At 45.3% G+C, this 23,528-nt stretch overlaps 1 pseudogene; it reads right to left on the reverse strand.

Annotated features, from left to right (window-relative positions):
- Positions 1–23,528, reverse strand: part of LOC140723361 (uncharacterized) — a 33,179-nt pseudogene that overhangs the window by 7,714 nt on the left and 1,937 nt on the right.

Consider the following 23,528-nt stretch of genomic DNA (forward strand, 5'->3'; position numbering starts at 1 on the left):
GTTGAGTGGTGTCACAGCAACAACCTTGCACTCAACATCATGAAGACAAAGGAATTGATTGTGGATTCAGGAAGGGGAAGTCGAGGGAACACACACCAGTCCTCATCGTGGGATCAGAAGTGAAAAGGTTGAGCAGTTTCCATTTCCAGCCTGTCCAAATCTCTGAGGAACTACCCTGGGCCCAACATATTGATGCAGTTACAATGAAGGAACAACATCATCTATATTTCATTCAGAGATTGAAGGGAATCGGTCTGTCACTAAAGACACTTGCAAATTTCTACAGATGTACTGTGGAAAGCATTCGAATGGTTGCATCACTGCCTGGTGTGGAGAGGCCACTGCACAGGATCGGAAAATGCTGCAGAAAGTTGTAAACTCAGCCAGCTCCTTCATGGGCACTGGACTCCACAGCATCCAGGACACATTCAAAAGATGATGCCACAAAAAGGTGGCATCCATCATTAAGGACCCCCATCACCCAGGACATGACCTCTTCTCATTGCTACCATCAAGGAGGATGTACAGGACCCTGGAGACACACTCACCGGTTCAGGAACAGCTTCTTCCCTCTACCATCAGATTTCTGAATGGACAATGAACTCAAGAACACCCCCTCAGTATTTTCCCTCCGGTTTTGCACTATATTTCAAATTTAATTTTATAAATACTTATTGTAATTTATACTTTTTATTACTATGCATTGCCGTCACAAAACAACAAATTTCACCACATATGCCGGTGATATTAAACCTGATTCTGATACACAAACACACACAGCTGGGCTCAGACACACAACACTCCCACATTCCTCCCTTTGTGACACCCTGCTTGCTCCGTGGCCCCCGGTATGAAGCTCAAACTGTTGCAACACCTGCCCTTTAAATTCATGGCTGAGGCTGTGTTGTGTCTGTTCACTGTTTGAGTTCGATATTAAATGAAGAGCATTGAATGGGAAGGAAGGTTTGAATAGAAGAATAAAGATCTCCTCTGAAGGTATCTGGGGTCCTGGTGAGAGCGTACATGGAACACTGTGCACAGGTCTGGTCTCCCTCCCAGAGTCAGCCTGTGGGATGAAGGGATGAAGAGAGGTGATTTGGTGTCCTCAGAGAGATTATACTGACCGGGCCTGTCTCAAAATTAGAGAGATAACAAGTGGTCTGACTGAGACAGACACAGTCTCACAGGGTATTGACAGGGTGGGGCAGGAATGACATTTTTCCTCAATGGGTGTTGAATAAGGGGTCACAGAATCAGAATCCGATGTCAGCTGACAGGATTCAGATGAGGAGTGCTGAGAACCTTTGGATTTGTTCCGCACAAGTTTTCTAAATTCAAAAGGAATATTGAAGGGCTGAGCGAAGATGGGAACGTTGCAGGAAAGTGTCGCTGAGGTCAAAGATCAACCATGATCGGAGTGAAAGGCGGAACTGGCGCAAGGGGCCGAATGGCCACGCCTGCTGCTGTTTCTTTTTTTTCCAAAGCACGAACTTACCTTTGCGCCTTGTTCTCCCTTGGCCTTCAGCCCGTCCGATTGCACAGGGGAGCGGTGAGAGCACCGGAGATCCATCGATAGCAGCTGCGGGTCAGATCCGGGCTCCCAGCAGCAGGAAACAGGTCTGGGAGGAAACTCCCGACAACAGGCCCCGATCCTCGGCAGGGAAAGACCGGGCACCCTCCGTGCAGGTGAAACATCTCACAGAATCTTCGCCAGTCTCTTCACCTCCGCCATGGGAAGGATATTCACCCGGCCGGTGTTGCAACCTTTACCCGAAATTTAGCTCCGAATCTCCGGCATCTCCCCGGGTCCATTCGCTCTCAGTTCCAAACCAAACCTCGGACTGCTCCGAACATTCAGCATCCCGCCCACTGACACACCTCAGCCAATAGGAGCAGGATTCTCCCAGCGGTGCCGTTGATTGGTTGTGAGTGTGTCAGAAGACGGGCTGCTGCTGGGAGCTGGAGATGTCAGTCACAGTTTGTTCCGGGAATCGAAGGAATTTCCCCGAGGCTCAAACTTCAGAGTAAATTTTATTATCTGAGTGCAGATAACTCACCACATACATACATCCATGCCTTTCAACATTCGAAATGTTTCTGTGAGGTTCCCCCTCATTCTTCTAAACTCCAAGGAGTACAGTCCAAAAGCAGTCAAATGTTCCTCATATGTTAACCCTCTCGTTCCCGGACTCATTCTAGTGAATCTTCTCTGAACCCTCTCCAACGTCAGCACATCTTTTCTTAAATAGGGAGCCCAAAACTGAACACAGTATTCCAAGTGAGGTCTTACCAGTGCCTTATAGAGCCTCAACATCACATCCCTGCTCCTATACTCTATTACTCTAGAAATGAATGCCAACATTGCATTCGCCTTCTTCACCACCGACTCAACCTGGAAGTTAACCTTAAGGGTATTCTGCACGAGCACTTCTAAGCCCCGTTGCATCTCAGGACTTTGAATTCTGTCTCCATTTAAATAATAGTCTGCCTGTTTACTTCTTTTACCAAAGTGCATGACCATACAATTTTTAACATTGTATTTCATTTGCCACTTCTTTGACCATTCTCCCAATCTATCCAAGTCTCTCTGCAGACTCTCTGTTTCCTCAGCACTACCGGCCCCTCCACCTATCTTTGTATCATCAGCAAACTTAGCCACAAAGCCATCTATTCCATAATTCAAATCGTTGATATACAACGTAAAAAGAAACGGCCCCAACACGGACCCCTGTGGAACACCAATGGTAACTGGCAGCCAACCAGAGATTGATCCCTTTATTCCCACTCTCTGTTTCCTGCCAATCAACCACTGTTTTATCCACATATGTAACTTTTCCGTAATTCCATGGGCTCTTATCTTGTTTAGCGGCCTCATATGCGGCACCTTGTCAAAGGCCTTCTGAAAATCCAAATACACAACATCCACTGCATCTCCCTTGTCTATCCTACTTGTAATCTCCTCAAAAAATTGCACTAGATTTTTCAGGCAGGATTTTCCTTCAAGGAAACCATGCTAAGTTCTGCCTATCTTGTCATATGCCTCCAGGTACTCGGTAACCTCATCCTTGACAATCGACTCCAACAACTTCCCAAACACTGATGTCAATCTAACAGGTCTATGATTTTCTTTTTGCTTCCTTGCCGTCTTCTTAAATAGCGGAGTGACATTTGCAATCTTCCAGTCATCCGGAACCAGGCCAGAATCTAAAGACTTTTGAAAGATCATTGCTAATGCCTCCGCGATCTCCACAGATACTTCCTTCAGAACATGAGGGTGCATTCCATCTGGTCCTGGAGATTTATCTACCCTTAGACTATTCAGCTTCCTGAGTACTTTCTCTGTCGTAATTGTGACTGCACACACTTCTCTTCCCTGACACCCTTGAGTGTCTGGTATACTGCTGGTATCTTCCTCAGTGAAGGAAAATGGAAAATACTCGTTCAGTTCCTCCGCCATCTCCTTATCTCCCATTACAATTTCTCCAGCATCATTTTCTATCTGTCCTGTATCTGCTGTCACCTGTCTTTTTATACACTTGAACAAGTCCTGCTGTTCCTGCCCCAATCCTGTCAATATCCTGTGAGATTGAGCCTGTCCCTTTTACTTCTCTAATTCTGAGACAGGCCCAATGCGATCAGTCTCAGTCAAACCGATTTCACTCATTTTGTTACGATGATTGGTTGTGGGAGCATCTCAATGGACGGTAAGTGAGTGTAGTCATCCTGTGTTGTTCCCGAGCCTGATGGTTGAGGGGTAGTAACTGTTCCTGAACCTGGTGGTGCGAGTCCTGAGGTTCTTGTACCTTCTACCTGATTGCAGCAGTGAGAAAAGAGCCTGGCCTGGGTGGTGAGCATCTCTGATGATGGAAGCTGCTCTGCTCCGACAGCGTTTCATGTCGATGTGCTCAGTGGTTGGGAGGATCCACCCGGGATGTACCGGGCCGAATCCAACACCTTGTGTCGGTTCATCAACGGGGTGATGAAATACTTTGATCATCGTGCCAAACCTTACCTGGGGGAAAAGGAAATTGCTAATGCCTCCGCAATCTCCACAGCTACTTCCTTCAGAACACACGAGGGTGCATTCCATCTGGTCCAGGAGATTTATCTACCCTTAAACTGAGGGAAATGGCAATCGAGATTTCGAGTTCAGACAGTCCAGCTGAAGGACCTGAAAGTCGATTTTACATTTCCGGGCATGCAGGAAATCACTCTCACAGCGCGCTGCCCCGAGATTACTGCAGTGGAGACGAGACGGTCACTCACCTCTTTGCGGACTGTGGGCTGGCGAAGATCTGTGGAGAAAGATGCAAGGGTCTCTGCCACAGGAACTGCATGATCCTCGGGTAAAGACATTCGGGTCAATCCTTGTGAATATTTCATGGTGAATAATGCTTATTTTGATTTTTTTTTAAAAAAAACATCAACGTCTGGGCTCTGTGCAGAATTGTGGAAACTGGCCTTTCACTGGAGCTGGGACAGACATGGGTAAAGTCAGAAAGTTTATTCAGGACTTCACCGACCAAAATAATCTTTTCAACCCTGTGACGTGGAATGTCAAAGTCCTGTACATTTCCCTGCAGCCACAGCATCCGTCTTATCACAGCACAACATTCTCTCGACATCCCCACTTTCATGGCATGAACTAATTTAATAGTTTTTTTAAATAGTTACTTAACCACTGTTTTACCCCCCAGTCTGACTCTCTTTACACCGCGAGAGAAAAAAAATAAAAACCGAGCTTCTGGAGGAACTCAACGGGTCAGGCAGCATCTGAGGGAAATGGCAATCGAGATTTCGGGTTGAGACAGTCCAGCTGAAGGATCTCGACCTGAAAGTCGATTTTACATTTCTCTCCACAGATGTTGTCTGACGCTCTCAGTCCCTCGAGTTTCTTACTCGAGATTCCAGCATCTGTAGTCTCTTGTGCCTCTCTTTTCAAAACTTGTCCCTTTCAGTCCGGCCTCAGACTCTTCTCTCCGGCTTTATTTCTGTTCTGCTTCTTCTTTAGCCCATCACGCCTACCGGGACACAGGCCGTCAACAGCAGCTCGTCAGTGTCCCCTGTCCAGGGCGAAGGTTACCGGCCCTGTTGCTTCTCCTTTCTCCGCACGACTTCAATCGTCTTCCAGGGGAAGGTCCTTCCGATCTCAGGGATGAGGCCTTTGGAGGTTCATTTCACATTTCTGTGCACTGCCACTTTTCGGGACGAGGTTACAAACCTCCTTTCACTCCTACAGCGCGCTGCCCCGAGATTACTGCAGTGGAGACGAGAGGGTCACTCACCTTTCTCGGACTGTGGGCTGGCGAAGATCTGTGGAGAAAGATGCAAGAGCCTGTGCCACAGCAGCTGCGTGACAGAAGGCACACTGATCCTCGGGCTGTTCCCAGGACGCACAGGAAAACGGACAGCGAGTGCTGCTGGAAGATCATCAACTCGGAGAAAGACGCCCGAAACTTGTTGGCCTGCCATCACACCGAGATTTCCGGAGAGCAGGTTTTCCAAACTTGGGATCCACGATTACTGGTATTGGTCTTTGTCATAGAAAATATTTGGGAACCCCTGTCGAACAGGAATGCTGCCGACTGGCACATTCCATACTATAGGGACACCAATGGTACAGGGATCCTCTGCACTGGACAGGGAGTGGCCGGGTTGGCTGAGGAAGCCTCAGAGTTATTGTAGTAGTGAACCACCCCAGGGGAGCACATGGCTTCTCCTTTTAGCATAAGACTTCAATCCTCTTCCGGGGAAGGTCCTTCCGATCGCAGGGATGAGGCCTTTGGTGATTCATTTGACATTTCTGTGCACTGCCACTTTTCGGGACGAGGTTGCAAACGCCAGGCCCAACGCCTCTCCTTTCGCAGCTGGGCTTTGGCAGCCCATGGCCGAGTTTTCATTTCTGTTCTGATCTGTTTAATGTGTTGCTGATCCCACGTTGCGATGGAAATTACCACTATTACTTCCCATTGGACACATCCAGCAGCGGCATGTTCATTCCCCGAGTCTGCAGCGCGCGTAGTGGACAATCGCGGTACTGTAGGGGATCAGCAGCTCCCCGAAAGTGAAAGCATTCTGAATCAGGAAGTGCTGGGAGTTAACATGGCTTCGAAAGGACAGATCGAGAGTTTGAGCGAGGAGGCAATTTGTCCCGTCTGCCTGGATTTCTTCATCGATCCGGTATCACTGGAGTGCGGACACAACTTCTGTCGCTCTTGTATCACACGGTGCTGGGAAATGGAGGTGAGAAACTCCTGCCCGGAATGTAGAGCGGTGTTTGCTGACTGCACCCTCAGGGCCAGTCGGGCTTTAGCAAATCTGACAGAAAAAGTTCGGAATCTAAACCTGAATCCGAAAGGGAAGGAAAGTAAACTTCACTGTGAGGAACATGAGGAAGAACTGAAGCTGTTTTGCGAAACGGACAAGACACTGATCTGTTTGATCTGCAGAGACGCGCAGGAACATAGAGAACACCGCTTCCTGCCGATTAAAGAAGCTGTTAAAATCTACAAGGTAAAACTAACCCGAAATCGATACTCACTCCATCCTCAACACCGCACAAGCCTCCATAACCAACATATCGTTTTCCGCAATGTTCCCCATCCCCATTCCACCACCAAGCACATCTTTCCCTCCACTCCCTCCCCTCAAGTCTCCACGCTCTGTAGCGGTCGCTATCTACGTAACTCCCTTTTCCACTCGATCCTCTCCACTGATCTCCCTCCTGGCACATGCGAGCGGGACAATTGCAACATCTGATTCCTACACCTCGCTCGTCACCATGCAGGACCCCATCAGTCGCATTCCTCCCGTTTCTTCCTCTTGATCGATTGTCCTCTTGTATTAGATTCCTTCTTTTCCAAACGTTTACCTCTTCCACCTGTCCCCTCTCAGCTTCTCACTTCATCATCTTCCCCCACGTCCCCCCTCACGTTGTCTCACCCGGCACCTGTCAGCTGGTTCTCATCCCCAACCTTTTTATTTTGGCTCCTGTCCCATTCCTTCCCAGTCCCAATGAAGGGTCTCATCCCGGAACACCGACTGTTTATTTCCCCTGAATAGATGCTGCCTGACTCACTGAGTTCCTCCAGCATTTTGAGTGATAATTGGGTTTCAGCACCTATTTCTTTTAATCCATCTTTTTTTTCCTTTTTCCTTCGCTTTCTGACTTCCAGGATCAGCTAAAGTCTTCCTTAGACTCTCTCACAAAAAAAAAATCAGACTTCCAGGAAAAGGAGCAGCAACAGAAAGAGAAGATTTCCGGAGTCCGGGTGAGGCTTCCTGAGCGGAATATCTGATATTACTGTCGAGTTTTGCTCCATTTAATGCAGAACAGCAGAGTATCGCAGCTACTGTGACCTGGGTTCCATCCTGACCTCTGCTGCTGTCTGTGTGGAGTTTGCATGCTCTCCCTGTGGCCATGACAGTTTCAGGCACATCCCAAGGACATGCTGGATGAATGGTTAATTACAATTAACCCTGTGAAGGTGGGGGAGGGTGTATGTGAATCAGGTGGGAGTTAATCGGTCAATGAGGGAGAATAAGTTTCAGGAAAACGTGAGGAAACGGGGTCGATGGGAATGTCTTAGAAGTAGTATAGACCCCAATGGACCGAATGATCACCTTAATGTCATAAGGAAATACAACACAGCAATACCGTAAACTAATGTTCACCTTTCATTCGACAGAAACAGTCACACAGCCTTCAGTCCCACATTACATCCCAGTTTACTGAACTGCGCCAGATTATCACTGAGAAAGAGCAGAGCTTACTCAGGGATCTCAGGAAGGAAGAGGAGAGGATTCTAAATTCAATGGAGAAAAATCTTCGAGAGATTCAAGAGAATATGAGGATTATTCAGGATGAAATCTCAAAGTTAAAGGAACAGAAGGGTCAGAAAGATGGTGTGATATTTCTCAAGGTGAGCGATTACATTACAATTTATTTCTGTATAATTGAACTAAATGAACAGTGGTATATTTGAACTAAACAATTGCCGCTGCTGGTGTCCTCACACAGAGTGTTCTCCTTGCATGACGAGCCTCCAATCACTCCGCTAATGTCATTATAAAATGTTGGACATAGATATTCGATCCTTTATCAGCAACATACAATATTTAAACGATGAAATTTCAGCATAATTCATCCTAAATTAAACTGCAGTGAATCGGTCAACAAAAGATTTGGCATCTGCCAGTCCCAGGATCAAAACAGGCCAGAACAAAGTATGAATACATAACTTATTCCCTTCACATTTACCACGTCCCCACTCACGTGACTGGTTGACGTAATAAACACGTAACACAGAATACAATGCAGATAGAAAACAGACGTGTTGCTCCTACACACAGCATTTACAAATGGAAGTAAACTGTTTCTCACCAGATAATTGAGGCAACTATCCAGGATTGCTGTTGTCCCAAAACTGGACTTCCACAGCTTCTGTACATCCCAGGACAGAATGCAATATTTTCTGAAATGATTTACTCTGATTATAACACAGAGTTCTTGATTCTGTCCATAATTACCGCATTAAATGTATTTTAGTAAACTATTTAAGAACTTTTTAAAAGCTATTTATTAATGCTTTTTGAGAGGGTGATTTTAGATGCATATCATATTTATACTGACTTAAGTATTGTATGTAATTAGTTTTGCTACAATAAGTGTATGGGACTTTGGAAAAAAGTGTTGAATTTCCCCATGGGGATGAATAAAGTATCTATCTATCTATTTATCTATCTATCTATCTATCTATCTATCTATCTATCTATCTATCTATCTATCTATCTATCTAAATATCCTCTAAAACTCCCATTATCACCCAGTTCCAGTCACAGGCTGTGAGTGTGTCTGGTGCGGTGAGTGTGAGGGTCTCTCTGTCAATCAGTGAGAACAAAGAATGTGACCCACACATCAGACTTATCCTCCATATCCGGTTTCCATCAGATTACAGAAACTTTCACTTTTTGGATACATTTTTGGATAAGTTTTACATGGGATTGTGTCCCATTCTCCGTCATGAGCTGGCCATTCAGTCCATCTTCTATCAATTTCCCCTCTGCACAATCCTCACTCCTGCCACTCACTGCACCCAGCAACAGTGCTCCCTGGTCCCTCACGTGTTTATCCAGCCTCCCCATTACATTAAATCTTTGCTGTTCCACTTTAACCACTTCTCTGGCATTGAGTTTCACGTTCTCTTCACTAAAATTCTTGTGGGATTTATTAAAAACCTCCTGGCATTTTATCTTTGACTGAATGTCTCCCCATAAATAGGAACATAGAAACAAAGAAAACCTACAGCACAATACAGTCTCTTTAGCCCACAATGTTGTGCCGAACATCTACTTACTTTAGAAATTACCTCGAGTTACCCATAGCTCTCTATTTTTCTAAGCTCCATGTACCTGTGTCTCTTGAAAGACCCTATCGCATCCGCCTGCACCTCCGTTGCCAGCAGCTCATTCCACCCATTCCTAAAAACGAACCCCTGTCATCTCATCCATACTACTTCCAAGCACCTGTGTCCTCTCGTGTTCGCCATAATGAGGTACTTTTTCCACCTTTGCGCAATCAAACCATCACTAATCTTAAATTGTTCAATTTTATCATTCTGACGTCTTATCCAGATGGTAATGTACAGCCTGTCCTGTCTTTCCTGTCAGTTCCATCTGGAATTACATCTCCCCACGAGTGTCCCCATAAATAGAGGTACTTCCTCCACCCGCACACAATCACATACATCACTGGTCTTAAATTCCTCCATCCTATCACACTGACGTCTTATCCAGATGATAATGCACAGCCTGTCCTGTCTTCCCTGTAAGTTTCATCCTCTCAGTAATGGTCTGACATTCAGAAACTTTCCCTGTAAGTTACCCCGTGGTTCTGTATTGCTGGTGTGTGTTTCTGACTGTGGGAGTGGGAATTTTCAACACCTTGTAATGTTTTGGATGAAATTCAGGATGTGGACAGTAAGTCCAAGTCTAATCAGATTTGTGCTTTTATTTATTTCAGGAGGAAGCTCATCGAAACAGGAGGTAGGACATGCTCTTTACTGAAACCATGTATGGATTTGTAAAATTATTCAAAATTCCAGTTTATCACCAGCAGTTTAATATTTACAGAATCAGTGACGATGTCCAGGAATTGTCAGTGACAGATGAGGCCCTACCGGTTGAAAAATTCGATCACCTCTATTTGTTGAACACAGTGCTGAGAGAAACACTTGATGCCATTAACCGAGGTAAAACTTACAAAGATTCATTTTACCTTTTTCATGAGACACAATTAAGTTATAAGTTGAAGCAAGGATAGGCTGTGATAATGGACTGAAAGGGAACGGAAGTTTATTCCACATCAACCCCACTAACTGGGAGGCATCACTGTCGCATGGTCAGCTGGAGATGTCAGACCCCTGAACACACCAGCACAGGGTCACAATACAACCAATACACGGGACTGGCAGATGAACCACTGTGTCCTGATCCCAGGCACATTGCACAGGCACATTGCACTAACAATGTGCAATTCTTTCTTCATGGTCTTTCCTCTTCTGGATCGGCATCTCTCACTGTTGTTAGATGGAGGAGAGGGGAGCAGTAGTGATAGGCAACTCAATCATCAGGGCAGCAGAAGGTGGTAACCACGTTAAGAGGCCATGGTATTACAGAAAAGTTACAGGCATGGTTAGAACATTGGCTGATTGGTAGGAAACAGTGAATGAGAGTAAAGAGATCCTTTTCTGGTTGGCTGCCGTGACTCGAGTTCCACAGGGATCTGTGTTAGGACACCATCATTGTATGCTGTATATCAAGATTTAGCTGATGGAATAGACCATAAGATATAGGAGCAGAGGTAAGCATTCGGCCCATCGAGTCTGGCCCACAATTCAGTCATGGGCAGATCAAATTCTTCCAGTCATCCCCACTCCCTGTTTTCATCCCTTACCCTTTGATGCCCTGGCTAATCAAGAACCTGTCTATCTCTGCCTTAAATATGACTTGGCCTCAACAGCCACTTGTGGCCACAAATTGTGATTTTCCACCCACTAACTAAAGTAATTTCTCCACATCTCAGTTCTAAAAGGAAGTCCTTCAATCCTGACGTCATACCCTCTTGTCCAAGAGCAGATGGCTTTGTTTCCAAGTTTGCATATGATACAGAGATTGGTGGAGGGGCCGGTAGTGTTGAGGAACCAGTTAGGCTGCACAAGGACTTGGATGAGGAGAATGGGAAAGAAAGTGGCAAATGATATACAATGTTGGAAAATGCATGGTCATGCACTTTGGTCATAGAAATAATGTGCAGATTTTTTTTTTAAATGGGGAGAAAACCCAAAAAGCTCAGATGAAAATGGACTTAGCAGTCATTCTGCAGAACACACCAAAGGTTAACTTGCAGGTAGAGTCAGTGGTGAGGAAGGCAAATCCAACGTTAGCATTCAATTCAAGGGGTTTAGATAGCATTCAATCCAAGAGCAGGGATGTGATGCTGAGGCTTTATAAGGCACTGGTGAGGCCTCACCTTGAGTATTGTGAACAGTTCTGGGCTCCTCATCTAAGAAAAGATGTGCTAGCAATGCAGAGTGTAAATTTCATAAGGACGATTCCAGGAATGAAAGGGTTATCATACGAGGAACGTTTGATAGCTCTGTGTCTGTACTCGCTGGAAATTAGAAAAATGAGGGGGAATCTCACTGAAACCTTTAGAATGATGAAAGTCCTAGACAGAGTAGATTTGGAAAGAATGTTTCCCATGGTGGTGGAGTTTAGGACAAGAGGGCACGGCCCCAAGATAGAGGAGCATCTATTTAAAACAAATACAACGAAATTTGAGCCAGCGGCTGGTGAATTTCTGGAACTTGTGTGTACTTAAAGCAGAGATTGATAGGTTCTAGATTGGACACAGCATCAAAGGTTACGGAGGAAGGCCAGGGAGTGGGGCTGATGAGATAATAAAGGATCAGCCATGATTGAATGGCGGAGCAGACTCGATGGGCAAATGTCCTAATTCTGCTCCTGTGTCTTATGGTTATCAGACCACTACATTGAAGCATTGTGAGAATGAGCTCAGACACACCAACAAGAATTGACATGGGTCAAGATTTCATTCCGGGAGAAGCACACACAGTATAACCGGCCTGGCAAAGCTCCCGCACACGCATACACAGAAAGGATTGGCAGATTGTAGTCAGATTCTCAGTAATGTATACACACCACACGGATATTTACCACAACGAACACACACACACACACACACACACACGCACGCACGCACGCACGCACGCACGCACGCACGCACACACACACACACACACACACACACACACACACACACACATACATACACACTATCAGAGTGTGACACACGGTCACACAAATAGGCACAAATTCCCATTTAGGATTGAAATCTGCCGTCCTTACCCAGTCTGTGTGTTCTGTGGCATTGAGCTGCCCTATGTCGTGACGTCACATCAACACTTCACAGACAGAGTCCGGGGTAAGATTTCTCAGGAGGATGATCTGGGAGGGTTTGACGGATGTTTAACCCATGGCCCACTTCATCAATCAGCAAGACTAAGATGTCTTCTGGAGCATGTCCCATTGGCGTCTGTTTGCCCCTCTATCCCTCTAACCATTTCCTATCTGTGTACCTGCCCAAATTTATTTTAAAATATTTTATTTTTACCTGTTTCTACAGCGTCTGATGGCAAATTCCATATACACACCTCCCTCTCTTGAGAATGTTACCCCATAGACCACATAAAAATTTCTCATCTCACTTTCAATCTGAGCCCTCTGGTTCTGTCCTCCCATTCCTTGTAAAAAAAAAACTTTATTTAAGCCCCGTATGAATTATTTACCTCGATAAGAGGTCGTACCTGGACACCCTACACTGCAGCTGAATAGCCCAAGTTTATCCACTCTCTGCTTTTATCCCAAGTGTCCCCCCCCCCCCCCATATAGAGAACTCCAAATATTAGCCAGGTTAGATATGGGTTGCAAATTACACAACGAGATGGAAAAAAGGGCAAGTTGACGATCGGAATGGAGGTAGATTGGGAAAATCATGTTGGGGCTGCATTCCAGGAGAAAGAATTTGTAGAATGCCTCCCGAGATGGCTTTTTAGAACAGCTTGTGGTTGAGCCCAATGGGAGAAAGAAAATTCCAGAGTAGGATTTGTGTAATGAACCAGATATGAGTTGGGAGATTCAGTTAAAAGAACCTTTAGGAAGCAGTGATCATAAAATGATAGAATTCACCCCACAGAGGGAGATAAAGTTAGATGTATCAGTATTAGAGTGGAGTAATGTTAATTACAGAGGCATGTTGGAAGGGGACACGAGCAGGGATGATTGCAGAACAACAAAGATTGGAGTTCCGGGGCAATTCGGAAAGCTGAATTATTATTACACAGGGAGGATGAGGGAACCGTGTTTGACAGGGAAGTCAGAGACAGCATTGAAGTGAAAGAGAGGGCTTACAATAGAGCAGAAATCAGCAGGATGTCGGAGTATCGAGAAGATTTTGATCATCAACAGAAAGGAATTACAAAGCCATAAGGAGAGAAAATGAGATATGAGGGAAAGCTTGCCAACAATACTCAAGAGGACACAAAAATGTAAAGAATAAAAGAGAGGAGAGAGTGGATATTGGACCCCTAGAAAATGACACTGGAGTTGAGAAATGTGACAAAAGACATGGCAGAGGTACTTATTTAATATTTGTGTCAATCCTCACTGTGAATGGTACTAGCTGTATGTCAAAAATGTGACAGTGTCAGGGGACAGAAATGAGTGTTGCTGCTGTTTCTGAAGAGGAAGTGCGTGGGACGATAGAAGACCTGAAGGTACCTGGACCAGGTGGACCACACCCCAGTGTTCGGAAAGCGATAACTGAAGAGAATATGGGGTCATTAGTGATGATCTTTCAAGAATCACATGATAGTTGGTCATTCAAGATTATTAGAAATTGCAAAGGTCACCTCAGACTTAAAGAACGGACAGCAGCTGGGGAAAGAAGATTATAGGTAAGTTAGTCTGGATGTGGTGTGCTTGGGAAGGTGTTGGAGTCCAGTATTAAGGACGAGCTTTTGGGTACATGGAGGCTCATGATAAAATAGGGCAAAGACAGCATGCCTTCCCTTAAGGGGAAATCTTGCCTGACAAATCAGTTGGAATTCTTTGAGGAACACAAAGCCAAGATAGACAGAAGAATGATTTGGATGACAGAATTGTTGCCTTTGTGACCGAGCTTGCAGATGATATGAAGATAGGTGAAGGGGCAAGTAGTGCTGCAGAAGCTCGGAATCTGGGGAAGGACAGAGACAGATCAGGAAAAGGGCAAATAAGTGATAGATGGATTATCGGGTAGGGAAGTTGTGCATGCACTTTGGTAGAAGGAATTAAGGTATAGTCAATTTTGTAAACAGACAGAAAATTCAAAAATCAGAGGTGCAAAGAGACTTGGGTGTCGTTGTGCTGGATTCCCGAAGGGTTAACTTGCAGTTTGTGTCAGTGATAAGACTGACAAACTCAATATCAGCATTCATTTCGAGAGGATTAGAGCAAACTTGTATTAGAATACAAGAGCAAGGATGTAATGCTGAGGTTTTATAAGGCATTGGCCAGACCACACTTAGAGATTTATGAGCAGTTTTGTGTCCCTTCTATTGGAAAAGATGTGCTGGCATTGGAGAGTGTCCAGGAGGTTCACAAGAATGATTCCGGGAATGAAAGAGTTAACATATGAGGAGTGTTTGATGGTTCTGGGCCTGCACTCACTGGAGTTTAGAAGAATGGCTGATTTATTATCTCTCTCAACCCCATTCTCCCGCCTCCTCCCCATAACTTTTGAGACTCTGACTAATCAAGATGTTTACTTCTCAACTTCTGCTTTAAAGATCAAACAGGAGAAAATCTGCAGATGCTGGTAATCCAATCTACACAGGTCCTGATTAAGGGTCTCGCCAGATCTCTCTGACACCTGTCTGGTGAGAGTTGATGTTGGGAGGATGTGGGTGGGTCGAGAATGGTAAGCACAGCCTCCGACTATAGGGATGTCCATTTAGGACGCAGATGAGGAGGAATTTCTTTATCCACAGGATAGTGAATCTGCCAAAGGCAACTGTGGACGCTAAATAATTGAGTATATTTAAAGCAGTGTAACACACACAAATTGTTGGGGGAACAGCAGGCCGGGAAGTTTCTATGGAAAAGAGTAAACAGTCGATGGTTCAGACTGAAACACCTCCTCAAGACCTGTGTTGCTTAAGGATTCCTGCAAATTCATCCTCTGTCCTAATGAGGGACTGCGGGTGATGGGGTTGTGGGAAACGGGACAAAGGGATCCTCATCTCCCATCTTTGCCCCCTCCACCTTCTCATTACGTCTACACACACAGTTCACCCATAGGCTTTCCACCCTTCCCCCACCTCGTTCTGGTTTAATCTGCCATTCATCTCTCCCCTACTGGTTCCCATTATCACCTCCTTTACTGTCTCAAACCATCACACTGCCCCATTTCACACTCACAATTGAATGTGAACATTGAATGAAGGGCCTGTTCCTGTGCTGTACTGTTCTATGTTCTCTGTTTCCTGTTTAGAAGAATGAGAGGAGATCTCAGGGAAACATGAAATTCTTCCAGCGGAAACCCTTGGGGAAACATCAGTTGTCCATCCGCTTTGGGCGGGTCAAACCACCGAAAGGTTCTTATCGGCCACCCGACCGCGCCTGAGGCCCAGCGGCCTTTCCCTCGGTCCCTGGGCCGCGCTGCCCGAGTTTCCCACCCGATCCCCGGGGCCGCACTGCCGGAGTCTCCACCTGATCCCAGGTTCCGCGCTGCCCGTGTCTCCCCCCTATCCCCGAGGCTGCGCTGCCCGACTCTGCCCCCGATCCCGTGGCCGCACCGCCCGAGTCTCCCTCCGATCCCTGGGGCCGCGCTGCCCGAGTCTCCACCCGGTTTCCGGGGCCGCGCTGCCCGAGTCTCCCCCCGATCCCCGGGGCCGCGCTGTCCGACTCTCCCCCCGATCCCCGGGGACTCTCTAATTCTGTGTTTCTCCCCCCAGTCTCTGTCACACTGGATGTGGAAACAGCGCATCCGCGGCTCGAGGTGTCTGAGGATCGAAAGAGTGTGAGACGGACCGGGACCCGGAGGAATCTCCCTGACACCGGGAAGAGATTCACAGACTGGGCTTGTGTGCTGGGATCGGAGGGATTCACATCGGGGAGACATTACTGGGAGGTGGAGGTGACGGGGATTCGGGGCTGGGGTCTGGGAGTCGCCGCAGAGTTTGTGGAGAGGAACAGATTTTTCTGTCCGAGTTCGGAGACCGGATTCTGGGTCATCAGGCGGGATTGTGAAGTGTTATATAGGGATTATGACGTGATCCGTGGTCTCAGCTCCCTCGAGTCCCGTCTTGCTGCCGATCCCATCCCCGGGAGGGTGGGAGTTTATCTCAGTTACGAGTCCGGGACAGTTTCATTTTACAACGCGGAGACCAAGTCCCATCTCCACACCTTCACTGGGAATATATTCACGGGGAAACTTTATCCTTTTTTCAGGACTTGGGATGGAAACCAGTGGCTGAGAATCTGCTCCGGTTCCGCTCCGGGTCTGTAAACGGGTCGGGTCCCGGGACCGGCGTCAGGAGTAAAGTCCCTGTAAATATAAATGTGCGGAGAGTGCAGCTAAATACGTGGCTAAGGAGATGTTGCAGGAGGAAGGTCTTCACGTTTCTGGGCTTTGTTCCCGGGAAGGTGGGGCCTGTTCCGACGGGACGGTTTGCCCCTGAACTGGGGGGAACGAACATTCTTGCGGGTAGATTTACTAGTGCTGCTCCGGGGGATTTAATCTAGATTTGCAGAGGACAGGGAGCCAGAGTGTTAGAGCAGATAGTGAGGTGGAAGAGGATACGCATCATGCGAGGACTGCATGGAGAGACAAATCAAAGGTTTATACCTGATAGAAATATTCTCAGGTGCATCTATTTCAATGCACGGAGTATCGTAGGTAAGGCAGAGTTGAGGGCGCGGATTGGACCGTGGGATTACGACATTATTGCTATTAGTGAGACTTGGTTTCAGAAGGGGCAGAATTGGCAGCTTAATGTGAAACGCAAAGTACACTGCAGATGCTGTGGTCAAATCAACACGTACAAATAAGCTGGATGAACTCAGCTAGTCAAATGAGCAGTCAACGTTTCGGGCCGAGACCCTTCTTCAGGACTGAAGAAGGAGGGGGCATGGCCCCTATAAGGAAGGTGGGGGAAGGGTGGGAGGTGCCAGGTGAGAACCAATCAGAGGAAAGATCGAGGGGTGGGGGAGGCAAAGCACGGAGGGGATAGGCATGAGAGGTGAAGAAGGAATCTAAGGGGAAAGCACTATGGGTAGTAGAAGAAGGCAGAATCATGAACGAGGTGATAGGCAGCTGGAAGAGGAGGCAATGTGAAAGTGGGATGGAGGAAGGAAGAGGGAGAGAATTACCGGAAGTTGGAGAATTCGATGTTCATACCAAGGGGTTGGAGACTACTCAGACGGTATATGAGGTGCTGTTCCTCCAACCTGAGTTTGGCCTCATCATGGCAGTAGAGGAGGCCATGTATGGAAATATCCGAATGTGAATGTGAAGCAGAGTTGAAGTGGGTGTCAACCGGGAGATCCTGTCTGTTGTGCCTGACGGAGCGGAGGTGTTCGACGAAGCGGTCCCCCAATCTGCGTCGGATCTAGCCGATGCAGAGGAGGCCGCACCGGGAGCACCGGTGTTTAATGTACCGTGGTTCCGTTGTTTCTGACGTGATAGAGGGGGAGTGATGAAACGGGGAGGAGTGGCATTACTAGTAAGGGAAAATATCACAGCTGTGCGTAGACAGGACAGCCCGGAGGGTTGAGGAACTGGCTGGAGCTGAGGAACGGGAAAGGTGTAACCACACTAATAGGGTTGTATTATAGACCGCCCAATAGTCAGAGAGAATTCGAGGAGCAAATCTGTAGAGAGGTAGTAGAATGATGTAAAGGGAAATAAAGTTGTAATAGTAGGGGATTTTAACTTCCCTCATATTGACTGGGACTCCCACTCTGTAAAAGGGCTAGATGGCTTGGAGTTTGTCATATGTGTTCAGGAAAATTTTCTAAATCAATGTATCGAGGTACCTACGAGAGAGGATGCAATACTTGATCTCCTATTAGGAAACCAGGCAGGTCAGGTGACTGAAGTGTGTGTGGGCGAACATTTTGGGTTCAGTGACCATAATGTCATTAGTTTCAAGTTAATTATGGATAAGGATGGGGCTGGACCTCGTGTTATGGTACTAAATTGGAGAAGGGCCAATTTTATGGAAATGAAAAAGGATCTAAGAAGAGTTGGTTGGGATAAGTTGTTTTCTGGCAAGGATGTGTACAGTAATTGGAAGGTCTTCAAAGGGGAACTATTGAGAGTGCAGAATTTGCATGTTCCTGCCAGGATTAAAGACAAAGTTAACAGGGATAGGGAACCTTGGTTTTCAAGGGATATTGGCGATCTGCTTCAGAAAAAGAGAGAAGTGTTTAGCAGGTATAGGCAACAAAGAACAAATAAGGTAATTGAAGAATATAGACAATGTAAGAAAATACTAAAGAAGGAAATCAGGAAGGCAAAATGAAATTATGAGTTTGCTTTGGCAGATAATGTGAAGGTAAAGCCGAAGGGTTTCTACAAGTATATTAAGAGTAAAAGGTTACTAAGGGACAAAATTGGTCCCCTAGAAGATCAGAGTAGTCGTCTATATGTGGAGCCTCAGGAGATGGGGGAGATCTTAAACAGTTTTATTTTTGCATCAGTATTTACTCAGGAAACTGACATAGTGTATATGGAAGGAAGGGAAACAAGCAGTAGTGTCATGGAACATTTGTAGATTAAAGAGGAGGAGGTGCTTGCTGCCTTACAGCGATTAAAGGTAGATAAATCCCCCGGGACTGACTTTATATTCCCTCAGACCTTGAGAGTGACTAGAGTAGAAATTGCAGGGGCCCTGGCAAAAATATTTAAATTGTCCTCAGCCAAAGGTGCAGTGCCGGAGGATTGGGGTGGGGGGGGGGGGGGGCTAGTTAGCTCATGTTATTCCGTTGTTTAAAAAAGGCTCCAAAAGAAAACCCGGTAATTACAGGCGGTGAGCCTGACATCAGTAGTAGGGAAATTATTGGAAGGTGTTCTGAGAGATCGGATATACAAGTATTTGGACAGCCAAGGGCTGATTAAGGATGGTCAGTATGGCTTTGCGCATGGTAGATCGTGTTTAACGAATCTTGCAGAGTTTTTCGAGTAGGTTACCAAGAAAGTAGTTGAAGGAAAGGCTGTGGATGTTGTCTACATGAACTTTAGTAAGGTCTCTGACAAGGTCGCACATTGGAAGTTAGCTCAGAAGCTTCAGACACGAGGTATCCATGGAGAGGTTGTAAACTGGATTCGAAATTGGCTGTGAGTGAGAAGACAGAGAGTGGTAGTGGATGATTGCTTCTCAGATTGGAGGCCTGTGACTAGTGGTGCGCCTCAGGGATCTGTGCTGGGACCATTTTTGTTTGTTGTCTATATCAATGATATAGATGTGGTAAATTGGATCAGCAATTTGGCCGATAACACCAAGACTGGATGCGTTGTGAACAGCGAGGAAGGCTTTCAAAATTTGCAGAGGGATCTGGAGCAACTGGAAAAATGGGCCAGAAAATGGCAGATGGAATTCAAGACAGACCAGTGTGATGTGTTGCTTTTTGGAAGGACAAGTCAAGGTAGGATATACACAGTAAATGGTAGGGCACTGAGGAGTGCGGAGGAACAAAGGGATCTGGGAGTACAGGTACATAATTCCTTGAAAGTGGCGTCACAGGTAGACAGGGTTGTAAAGAAGGCTTTTGGCATCCTGGCATTGATAAATCAAAGTATTGTGTATCGGAGTTGGCATGTTATGGCGAGATTGTATAAGGCATTGGTGAGGACAAACTTGGAGTATTATTTGCAGTTCTGGTCACCTAACTATAGGAAGGATATCACTAAGATTGAAAGAATGCAGAGATGATTTACTAGGATGTTGCCCGATCTTCAGGCGTTGAGTTACCGGGAAAGATTGAACGAGTTAGGACTTTATTCCTTGGAGCATAGAAGAATGAGGGGAGATTTGATAGAGCTTCACAAAATTATGAGGGGTATAGATAGTAAATGCGAGTAGGTTCTTTCCACTTAGATTAGGAAAGATAAATACGAGAGGACATGGCTTTAGGGAGAAAGGGGAAAGGTTTCGGGGGGACATTAGGAGGAACTTCTTCACTCAAGAGAGTGGTGGAAGTGTGGAACGAGCTGCCATCTGACTTGGTAAATGTGGGCTCACTCTTAGGTTTTAAGAAAAAATTGGTTAGATACATGGATGGCCTGTTTTCTGTGCTGTAGTGTTCTATGGTTCTACGGAGTGAAATAAACATGACATGAAAATTATCGGTAGATTAATTTTAACTCGTTCACTGCATCCGTCAACCGAACAGAAACACCGGGGATTCAGCAGCAACTACGGGCAGCAGGTCCTGAGCTCCCCCGGGTCCTAAAGTCCACCCGCAATAAGACAGGTTAAATGCGACAAGTGGGAGCGGTGCTGACGGGAAACACAGTGAAAATCCTTCATTAAGTTCATCTGCCATTTCTTCGTTCCCCCATTACTAATTCACCAGCATCATTTTCAAGTGGTCTAGTATCTACTCTCATCTCCCTCTCACTCTTCATGTAACTGAAAACTAAACTTTTAGTATCCTGATTTATATTATTGGCCAGTTTGCCCTCATATTTCATCTGTACCATTCGTATGGCTTTTCTCGTTGCCTTTTGTTGGATTTTAAGAGCATCCCAATAATCCAACATCCCACTCACCTTTGCTACCTTATATGCCATTTCCTTAGGTTTAACACAGTCCTTAACTTCCCTTGTCAGCCACGGATTCCTACCCCTGCCATTTCCTTCGGTTTAACACAGCCCTTGACTTCCCTTGTCAGCCACGGATTCCTACCCCTGCCATTTCCTTCGGTTTAACACAGCCCTTGACTTCCCTTGTCAGCCACGGATTCCTACCCCTGCCATTTCCTTCGGTTTAACACAGCCCTTGACTTCCCTTGTCAGCCACGGATTCCTACCCCTGCCATTTCCTTCGGTTTAACACAGCCCTTGACTTCCCTTGTCAGCCACGGATTCCTACCCCTGCCATTTCCTTCGGTTTAACACAGCCCTTGACTTCCCTTGTCAGCCACGGATTCCTACCCCTGCCATTGGAGAACTTTTTCTGTGGGACATGTCTATCCTGCACCTTGTAATCTATTCCCAGATACTTCAGCCATCATCCCCGCAGAATCCTTCTCCAATTCACTCGGGCAAGTTCCTCTCTCATGCCTGTTTAATTCCCTTTATTCCATTGCGAGACTGATACATGTGACTTAGGCTTCTCCCTCTCAAATTGCAGTATGAATTCAATTATATTATGATCACTGCATCCAACAGGTTCCTTAACTTCAAGCTCCGGAATAAGATCAGGGTTATTACACAACACCCAATCTAAGATAGCCTTTCCCTGAGTAGGCCCAAACACAAGCTGCTCTAAAAAGCCGTTTCGTAGGCTTTCAACAAATGCCCTCTTGTGATCTGACAAAATCTGATTTTGCCAACCCTCTTGCATACTGAAGTCCCCGATACAATTGTGACATGACAATTATTACATAAGTTTTCCAGCTCAAACTGTGAATGAATTTAAAGTCAGTCCCATAATTTAATAAAGTTTTTAGCTGGAAACTACCTACACTCGCAAAGATTGTACTGAAGACTGTATTTGAATTTTCTTCAGCCTTATACGCTTCATATTGAAATAGTATGTGTTTCCACAGTTTCATAATTACAAAATGGACACGACACAGAATGAAGTTTTCCATTTAGATACAAGGCATAATTAAGCATAGTGTGGGCATTTCTAAGACGTGTCAATTTTATTCCTTCCCTTGTTTTAAGCCCTTCTATAAACACAACAGGTTTATGTATTCTGTAAAGGTGTCTGTACATATGTCCATTATCCTACGTCTTGCCATAAGCCCCTAATTCTTAACAGTACCAACCCTTTAGCTTCTAATTTGCTAAGTGGAAGGTCTATATCCACAGCTTAACATTTAACAGCTTTTGTTGCTAAACAGTCAACCCCATCATTTCTCTCAACAGTGTGATGTGCAGGGCCCATAATGTGCAGACATATAAATCAAACTTTATATATGAAGTACTGTTTGACGAGTTTCCAACAGTCAATCTGACCTACTGCCAGAATGACCTGTTTAAGAAGAATCAAAACAGAAGTGTATTCTGAAAAAAATATAAGGAAAAATTTCTCCACCATTCGTAAACCTAAACATTTATCAAAGAATTCTGATTCCTATGTTAATGAATGGGTGTTAAGTCATTTCTTTTTCATTACCTGCAATTCAGGCACACAAAAACAGCCACACTAACATCCCCAGTTAACTTATCTTTTGATTCATCTGTAAAAATGGTTGCCGTATTATAATAAATTTCATTAATATACTGATGAACCGACAGACTCTCAGGCAGAACCGAATCCGATCGTGTAACCTAAAATCAACTGAAGTAATTGGAAAAAACAAGGTGGGGTTACAGAGAAAGCTACAGTGGGACATATTGTACCATCAAATACACCCCTATTCCCAGCGTGGTAAGAACCCAGACACCCAAAACAAAAAACACTCTTCCTGTGATGTCCCCAACCGTCCTCCAGCACACTTTTAACAGGATGATCATTTCCTTGCCCCCGCACATTAATCCAATATGTTGACATCAACTTGAACCTCTGTTACTTTGAGGGCAATTGTCCCATTGCAATCAGTAAAGTCAAAACAGGATACGATATTACTTCACCAGAACACAATCTTAAAACCTGTAATTGTATCCCAACCAAACATTTTAATCTGAATATGAAGCTGATCCATAAGCAACACAGACATAATCACGAACAGATCAAATTAGACAAATATAATTGTTCAACAAAGATTTTCATGTTGCACCCAAGAATACCCACATAGATGCCTGAGGAGATTTAATGCTCCTTTACATTCATCAATTATTTTACTGATAGGTACTTCCATATCAGCTTATTATCCATCCACATACTGAGAAATCTTACCACTGATACTTCTTCAAGATATTAATCATATAATTTAAAATCAAGTGCAAGTCTAGTAATCCTGTTTGTAATGCACGCAATATGTTTTAGTGAATGAAAGCTTAAAATCCTCATCAATTTGCCCACTGTTTAACCTATTCATTGTAAATTGCAATTACTACCTCTAATCTATAAAGCTACATCATTTGTATATTGTGATTTACCCAGGGTATCCCATTTTCCATCTCAGAGAAAATATCATTAATCATAATATTAAATAATGAAGGGCTACAAATACTGCCTTGTGGGATCCCATTCTCTATCTCATAGAAACACAAACATAACATGCCGGCC

The sequence above is a fragment of the Hemitrygon akajei genome, unplaced genomic scaffold, assembly GCF_048418815.1.
Source record: "Hemitrygon akajei unplaced genomic scaffold, sHemAka1.3 Scf000110, whole genome shotgun sequence".
Classification (NCBI taxonomy): Eukaryota; Metazoa; Chordata; class Chondrichthyes; order Myliobatiformes; family Dasyatidae; genus Hemitrygon; species Hemitrygon akajei.